Below are 9,009 nucleotides of genomic sequence, written 5' to 3' on the forward strand. Positions count from 1 at the left end.
ATGACCTTCTTTTGTTAATATTCTCTTTCAACTTGATCCCTTTAGAAAATAGGTTGTGATATTTACCAGTCTCTGTAGCTTCTCCTCAATATCCCCAAGTAACCCTTTTATCATCTGCAAACGTCAGTCACTCCACTCTCCACCCAGAATCCTTTTATTATTCCTCATTCTCCCATACACATTCTTCTTCCATAGCCTTACTCCCCTTAATCACTCCAGTTAAGCAAATATTAAGAAGCCATAAAGACTAACTGCTCCCAATACACCCTCGTCTGCAGCCTCTTTTCACATCAGACCAGTCACTCTAAACATTCTCACAAAGGCTTTGCTTTGAAGCATAGAATTTTCTAATTCTCCTTGCAAATTAGGTTCTTCATTACATATGCTCAAACTCTCTACATCGCATTTTTGTCAGTACTAACACCAGCTGTCTCTAAGTCATGTATGCCACATGCACATATTTTCATACATTATCAAACTTATTCCACTAGCTAGTTGCCTATAAACATGATGCCCTGAGAACCAGTTTACAAAAGATGACATTATAATTTGACTAGGATGCTGAGCAGACTATAGATATTCTTTTTGTGAAAAATTCTCATAGTCTAGTTTTAGCTAGCCTCTAACTTATGTAAGTGACAGGGAAAAGACCAATATTTAACTCTCATTCGCCAGCTACGAACACTTTATAGGTCCAGTGAGTAATTTTACATTAATTTGTAAATAATTAGTTCACTGCGCTTGCAAACCTTGAGCTGTAGAACCTAAATTACAGTGGACTTTCAAAGTGCGTTCTAATGGCAGTATTAATAGGGGCCAAGAACAACCTGTTGAATTCATCTGGTATGTTGTTAGTTCTATATATCTGAAATGCAATGGAATTAAGTGAAGCTCTGGAGTTGATGATACGCAGAACAGGGCGTCTGAGAGTAATAACTCTTTCTCCAGAACTGAAATAAATAAACTAACAGGGTAAATAATCGGTTTCAAGTTACTGCTTGAAATAATCTCGTGATGGGTTTGGTTTACTTGTAAAATAGGGAAACTGGGTCTCGAAATATATAGGTTTTGGTTCCTTGTATTGACCAGTAACTCAAACAAAGCCTTGTTTCGTAATTCATTGTTCTTGGATTAGATTACAGACTTTAGGCCAATGGCCAAGCACTGGGACCCTATGAGTTCATTCAGCCCTGAAAGGAAAATTGACAGTAAGAAGGTTTGAAAGTGTGACTGGAGGAAAACCTCAATGCAGTTGCACTGTGAAACTATTGTTAGAGAGGGTGGTAAGTCAGGTGGAAGAAAAGGAATATGAACAGAAGTGCAGAAGAAGGGAATGAAAGAGGCTACAAAAGCTAGGGGCCGAAGGGACGCTGCAAAGATCCTAAAAGTAATGCCAACGGTGCACCACGCAAGGTGCACTGACGGCACTAACCCCTATAGAGAATTTATTGTTCTTAAATAGCATTGTATCTTCTCTCACGTTGCATTGTGTTTTAGCTGGATTTAATGATAAAATAAGTCAATATGCCTCAAGTGTCAGATATAGGAGGTTTCTGCCAGAGGTTTTTAGGTCTTATATATCATCAAAAAATGTTCAAGAGTTGATATGGATTATAGGATGTGATGCCTATTTCATACCAGTCTTTTTGTACACCTTCATTTCCTACTTTTTCCTTTTTAGTTTTCTGTAAAAGAAAACTATTGTGCCGACTTTGTCTGTCCGTCTGCACTTTTTTCTGTCCGCCCTCAGATCTTAAAAACTACTGAGGATAGAGGGCTGCAAATTGGTACGTTGATCATCCACCCTCCAATCATCAAACATACCAAATTGCAGCCCTCTAGCCTCAGTGGTTTCTATTTTATTTAAGGTTAAAGTTAGCCATAATCATGCTTCTGGCAATGATATAGGATAGGCCACTACCGTGCCGTTGTTAAAGTTTCATGGGCTGCGGCTCATACAGCATTATACCGAGACCACCAAAAGATAGATCTATTTTCGGTGACCTTGATTATACGCTGTAGCGGCTGTACAGGAAACTTGTTTACTTTATCAAGGATCTCTCGATATTTTGTTACTCTGTTATTTTCATGAAAACTATTTTGCTCTCTAGAAATAATTCTCTCCGGGGATCTTTGGAAGACGTAAATTGAAAGGCAAAAATAAAGTTTTAAAGCATTTTTATTGTAAAATCAAATGTAAAACAACAACAAAAGCCAGAAAAAAATGAGAAATAGTTGTTGAGTAAAAGGAATGTTACTGAAAACATTCAAAACATGAGAGAGGATTTGTTCCAGTAATCCTTCCACTTAACCAGCATAGGTGGACCTTGTGCAGCAGTAGTAGTTCTTCTGGTAAGAGCTGCGGCACCAGTATTTGCAGCCACCGAACCCTTGGCCTGGATGGGACTGGTGGAATGGGAATCCTGGAACGAGGTCTGGGAAGTGAGCTGGGTTGAAGGAGCCTCCTCCAACACCCAAAGCTCCACCTCCGAGGCCACCACCAACTCCTCCAAGACCAACACCAGCTCCTCCAAGACCAACACCTCCAAGACCTCCAAGACCTCCCAAGCCAGCTCCTACACCAGCGCCTCCATGAAGCTTTCCTGGAAGAGCCGTTGCAAAGGCACAAACGACAAGTGCCACGAGAAGGGTTGATTGTCCAATCATTCTGGAATGGAGAGATTTAGCTGAAATTAGCCTGATTTGTATCCATGATTATGTTGGCACCCAGTTATATATATATATATATATATATATATATATATATATATATATATATATATATATATATATATATATATATATATATATATATATATATATATATATATATATATATATATATATATATATAAAGACAAAGAATATTTGGCATTTACCTGTAAAATAGAACTGCTCAGGTTTTTTCAAATTAAATTGGGAAATATTGTTTTAACCTTCATCTCATGAAACAACATTTATCTAAATCAAGTTACTTCACTCCTTTACGGTTTGAAGTCACTGACGAATATGTCTCAGGTTATTTCAGACGTATGAAAATAATCATTACTACTTGCCAATTGCCATGAAATTTAATTTTAGGAAATTTAAGCTCTCAAGCCTAAGGCAGTGAAAACAGAGAGTTGGAGTGGTTGGACAGCAAGATAAAGAGATCCATAAAATAGAGATGAAGCACAAGAGTCTAAAGGTGGAACTGGAAGACAACCTCGCAGTTTCACTAAGAAGTAATTCTTAGAGAGGTTGGACAGTAAGATGGAAGAAAGAAGTAGAAATACAAGCAAAGTAAAAGGCTAAAGAGTGGTTGCATCTAGGGGCAGAAGGGACCCTGCAAATACCCTTTGGCAATGACAACAGTGCACCACGTGAGGTGCACTAGCAACACCACCCTTCTAAGGGACCTTTGACTGTTAAGCCTCATCAGACTTGTTGGTATTACCTGATCGTTTGCTCGTCAACTGCTGACTGACGACATCCCACGATCTCTTTCCCCTTTTATACAAACGTTGGTCTCTGAATAGCAAGAACCAACGTTTCCACTTGTTTGAACTTTTCTTTTGAATAAATACCACCGTTTGAATGTACGTTCGTGAAATTCATCATTCGATGAAGACTTGGCATTACTTTATTCGATATATCATAGCAATTTTATAAAGAAATGCGTTACTGTCCGTGAATCTTATGTGGTATATTCCGTACAAAAAAATATTAACCGGCAACTGTCGCTGTCTGCTCCTTCTTCTTCTTAACGTCGTTACGAAAGCTGGAACTTTTCCTATAGCCAGAAATCTAACTTATAAAAACCAGTTTCAACTCTTTCGGAATTCATAACGAAATGAAAGTTTCCTTTGCTGGCAACAAAGAGGACTGCGATTTCATGTGCTTTTTATATCTATTCTTATGTTAATTAGTTCGTGGAAGCAGGTTTAACATTATGGAGTAATAAAAAGGAATGGAGTTAACATGGAGAAGAATTGTTATATTATAGTCCTCGATAAATGCTCATTTATATATATATATATATATATATATATATATATATATATATATATATATATATATATATATATATATATATATATACTATATATATATATATATATATATATATATATATATATAATATATATATATATATATAGTTGGTGAATATGATATATAAAATGGATGAATTCATGAGTTGATGAAGAGTTGCGGCGAAGTGGAAATATGTTAGCTTAGGGGAAAAAAAGAGCTCCAGAAAGAATGGGAGATAACGTCCTCCACCAATCTCTCCACATGACACCACCACAAAACACTGATTTATCTTTTCACACGCGCTAACTTAAAAAAATTTTGTTACCACTTCTTCATTTTATCCTTATATTTATCACTCTTTCAGCTTAACAGCCTCAATATTTCGTAAAAACACTCATCCCACATCCATACTTCCATTCCATAAAGGAGAGTTGGCTCAACGATCCCATCATGCATTCTAGGTTTTGTGTCGATTCCTCTGTCAGTCGTGCTAGCATTCATTGTTTCATCTACTCTCATGAACTTTTGTTAATATTCTCTTTCAACTTGATCCCTTCAGAACATAGGTTGTGATATTTACCAGTCTCTGTAGCTTCTCCTCAATATCCCCAAATAACCCTTTATCATCTGCAAACGTCAGTCACTCCCTCTCCACCCAGAATCCTTTTATTATCCTCATTCTCCCATAACATTCTTCTTCCATAGCCTTACTCCCTTTATCATTCCAGTTAAACGAATATTAAGAAGCCATGAAGACTAATTTCTCCCAATAAACCCTCGTCTGCAGCCTCCTTTCACATCAAACCAGTCACTCTAAATATTCTCACACAGGCTTTGCTTTAAGCATAGAAATTTCTAATTTCTACTTGCAAATTAGGTTCCTCATTACATTTGCTCAAGCTCAAAATCGCATCTTTGTCAATTTTAACGCTGGCTGCCTCTAGGTCATGTATGCCACATGCACATATTTTCATGCATTATCAAACTTATTCCACAGCTAGTTGCCTATAAACATGATGCCCTGAGAACCAGTTTACAAAGATAACATTTAATTTGGCTAGGATGCTGGGCAGACTATAGATATTCTTTTTGTTTGTAAAAAAATTCTCAGTCTAGTTTTAGCTAGCCTCTAACTTATGTAAGTGACAGGGAAAAGACCAGTATTTAACTCTCATTCGCCAGTTACGCACACTTTACAGGTCCAATGAGTAATTTTACATTAATTTGTAAATAATTATTCACTGAGCTTGCAGAACTGAAGCTGTAGAACCTAAATTACAGTGGGCTTTCAAAGTGCGTTCTAATGGCAGAATTAATAGTGGGCCAAGAACAATCTGTTGAATCCATCTGGTATGTTGTTAGTTCTGTATATCTGAAATGCATTGGAATTGAGTGAAGCTCTTGGAGTTGATGATACGTAGAACAGGGCGTCTGAGAGTAATAACTCTTTCTCCAGAACTGGAAATAAATAAACTAACAGGGTAAATAATCGGTTTCTAAGCTACTGCTTGAAATAATCTCGTGACGGGTTTGGTTTACTTGTAAAATAGGGAAACTGTGTCTCGAAATATATAGGTTTTGGTTCCTTGTATTGACCAGTAACTCAAACAAAGCCTTGTTTCGTAATTCATTGTTCTTGGATTAGATTACAGACTTTAGGCCAATGGCCAAGCACTGGGACCTATGAGTTCATTCAGCCCTGAGAAAGGAAAATTGACAGCAAGAAGGTTTGAAAGGTGTGACTGGAGAAAAACCTCAATGCAGTTGCACTGTGAAACTATTGTTAGAGAGGGTGGTAAGTCAGGTGGAAGAAAGGGAATATGAACAGAAGTGCAGAAGAAGGAATGAAAGAGGCTGCAAAAGCTAGGGGCGAAGGGACGCTGCAAAGATCCTTAAGTAATGCCAACGGTGCACCATAGGAGGTGCACTGACGCACTAACCCTATAGAGAATTTATTGTTCTTAAATAGCATTGTATCTTCTCTCACGTTGCATTGTGGGTTTAGCTGGATTTAATGATAAAATAAGTCAATATGCCTCAAGTGTCAGATATAGGAGGTTTCTGCCAGAAGTTTTTAGGTCTTATATATCATCAAAAAATGTTCAAGAGTTGATATGGATTATAGGATGTGATGTCTATTTCATATCAGTCTTTTTGTACACCTTCATTTGTTATTTTTTCCTTTTTAGTTTTCTGTAAAAGAAAACTATTGTGCTGGTTTTGCCAGTCCGTCTGCACTTTTTTGTGTCCGCCCTCAGGTCTTAAAGACTACTGAGGATAGAGGGCTGCAAATTGGTATGTCGATCATCCACCCTCCAATCATCAAACATACCAAATTGCAGCTCTCTAGACTCAGTAGTTTCTATTTTATTTAAGGTTAAAGTTATCCATAATCGTTCTTCTGTCAACGATATAGGATAGGCCACTACCTTGCCGTGGTTAAAGTTTCATGGGCCACTGCGGCTCATACAGCATTATACCGAGACCACCGAAAGATAGATCTATTTTCGGTGGCCTTGATTATACACTGTAGCGGCTGTACAGGAAACTTGTTTACTTTATCAAGGATCTCTCGATATTTTGTTACTCTGTCAGTTATTTTCATGAAAACTATTTTGCTCTCTAGAAATAATTCTCTCCGGGGATCTTTGGAAGACGTAAATTGAAAGGCAAAAATAAAGTTTTAAAGCATTTTTATTGTAAAATCAAATGTAAAACAACAACAAAAGCCAGAATAAAAGATGAGAAATAGTTGCTGAGTAAAAGGAATGTTACTGAAAACATTCAACACATGAGAGAGGATTTGTTCCAATAATCCCTTCGTCTTAACCAGCATAGGTGGACCTAGTGCAGCAGTAGTAGTTCTTCTGGTAAGAGCTACGGCACCAGTATTTGCAGCCACCGAACCCTTGGCCTGGGTGGGACTGGTGGAATGGGAATCCTGGAACGAGGTCTGGGAAGTGGGCTGGGTTGAAGGAGCCTCCTCCAACACCCAAAGCTCCACCTCCGAGGCCACCACCAACTCCGAGACCAACACCAGCTCCTCCAAGACCAACACCTCCAAGACCTCCAAGACCTCCCAAGCCAGCTCCTACTCCAGCGCCTCCATGAAGCTTTCCTGGAAGAGCCGTTGCAAAGGCACAAACGACAAGTGCCACGAGAAGAGTCGACTGTCCAATCATTCTGGAAAATAAAGTTTGAACTATGAGCTCCTGTTACCCTATAAATACATTCCAAAATTCCTGAATTCCCACTTTGCTGGAATATAAGTGTAGAATCGTTTTGAAGTGAAGAAAGCAATTTATAGGCCTAAGATAATAGTTCCTGAAGTTGTCTTATTAGAATTGCGTGAGAAAGTTTTTGAATCTTCCAGTTCCTGGAACGAACGTGGGGATGTTTTTATTGTCTGGAATTTGTTTGAATTTTAAAGACATTCGTTTTCAGCAATGGCTTCCAGAATGTGGAGCTTAGATTCTAGAGAAAAATTAAATATTGGTGGATAGGTGTTCGTCTACACATTTCCAGTAGCCAAATTTCATACTATGAAAGATGGCAGTAATAAAACATATGCTAATTACTGTCTCGTTGGAATTACCTTTGTAAAACTATATTATGATAAAATATCAAGTCCTAGGAGTCGTCTTTTAAAGGAAAATACTTTAATTAATTTTCATTTGGCGATTTAGAAGAGTCTTGTTCAACCTACCTGCTGGATACGCTAACCACCGGATGAGCTGGTGAGAAGTATGGATCTGAGTGACGAGAAGAAGTGAGCACCGCCCCTTTATATACAAACGTTGTTCTCACCAAAAACGTCTTCGTCTGCGACCGGTTTCTCGCTGTTGCTGTGCTTCCAGGAAGCCCAGATTGGCCAAGACTTCGACGGGTAACAAAGGCTGCAAGTCATTCACGATTATTCAACTTTTTACATACCTGCGTAGGCGCTAAACGAGGTGTTGCAATTAGACCTATAACTCATTTCCAGGCGTTGATAAAGGGCTGACCAGCAACTCGAACTTTCTCCAGCTTCTTCTTCTTCTTCTTCTTTCTTCTTCTTCTTCTTCTTCTTCTTCTTCTTCTTACGTTTGTTTTCATCCCTGTGTAGGGGCAAAACGAGGCGCTGAAATTAGACCTATAACTTAACACCAGGCGACCATAAAAGGCTAACCAGCAACTCGAACTTTCTCCAGCCTCTTCTTCTTCTTCTTCTTCTTCTTCTTCTTCTTCTTCTTCTTCTTCTTCTTCTTCTTCTTCTTCTCGTAGTCCTTTTTACGTTCGTTTTTCATCCCTACGTAGGCTCTAAACTAGGCGTTGCAATTAGACCTATAACTCATTACCAGGCGATGATAAAGGACTAACCAGCAACTCGAACTTTCTCCCTGGTCCTTCTTCTTCTTCTTCTCCTCGTACTCACTCGGAGTTGCGAAAGGAGGGACGTCCACTTCCATTATTGACTTCTTTCCTAAAGTAACCAGATTGCTTGAGTGTTTTTGCGTTGCTCTCGTGGTTAGGCAATACGGCAAAGTTATGATGGCGTTGTGAGAACCTCGGGAAATTGAACGGTCATGATACCTTTGCTGATTACGGTTGTCTCTAGGAAGAGAATTCAGTCGTCCAACGGAGCTCTCTCTCTCTCTCTCTCTCTCTCTCTCTCTCTCTCTCTCTCTCTCTCTCTCTCTCTCTCTCTCTCTCTATATATATATATATATATATATATATATATATATATATATATATAAAAGAATACCTCTAGGAAATTTGGGTAGGTTTACATTGAAAGTCCAACATAAATATGAAATTATTTTATTGTAACTTTTAAAGCCCCATGATACAACAAATATTATAATGCATGATTGAGGAATGATGTTACATTTGATGGCTATCAATCAATGTTTTTGCTTAAAACATGAAAGATATTTGGTTCTAAATATTCTTGGCCTTATCCAGCATAGGTGGATCTTGTACAGCAGTAATAGTTCTTCTGGTAAGAGCTAC

The 9,009-nt window shown here is 38.2% G+C and overlaps 2 long non-coding RNA genes across 2 annotated transcripts; both read right to left on the reverse strand.

Annotated features, from left to right (window-relative positions):
• Window positions 1–2,161: 2,161 nt before the first annotated feature.
• LOC136854915 (uncharacterized) lies at window positions 2,162–3,503 on the reverse strand. The gene is made up of 2 exons (XR_010857830.1): window positions 3,437–3,503; window positions 2,162–2,668 (listed from the first exon to the last, which is right to left on the reverse strand). It is a non-coding gene; the product is annotated as an uncharacterized lncRNA (long non-coding RNA).
• Window positions 3,504–6,690: 3,187 nt separating this feature from the next.
• LOC136854757 (uncharacterized) lies at window positions 6,691–8,426 on the reverse strand. The gene is made up of 2 exons (XR_010857780.1): window positions 7,721–8,426; window positions 6,691–7,197 (listed from the first exon to the last, which is right to left on the reverse strand). It is a non-coding gene; the product is annotated as an uncharacterized lncRNA (long non-coding RNA).
• Between the last annotated feature and the right edge of the window lie 583 nt (window positions 8,427–9,009).

Source organism: Macrobrachium rosenbergii, chromosome 30, assembly GCF_040412425.1.
Source record: "Macrobrachium rosenbergii isolate ZJJX-2024 chromosome 30, ASM4041242v1, whole genome shotgun sequence".
NCBI lineage: Eukaryota > Metazoa > Arthropoda > Malacostraca > Decapoda > Palaemonidae > Macrobrachium > Macrobrachium rosenbergii.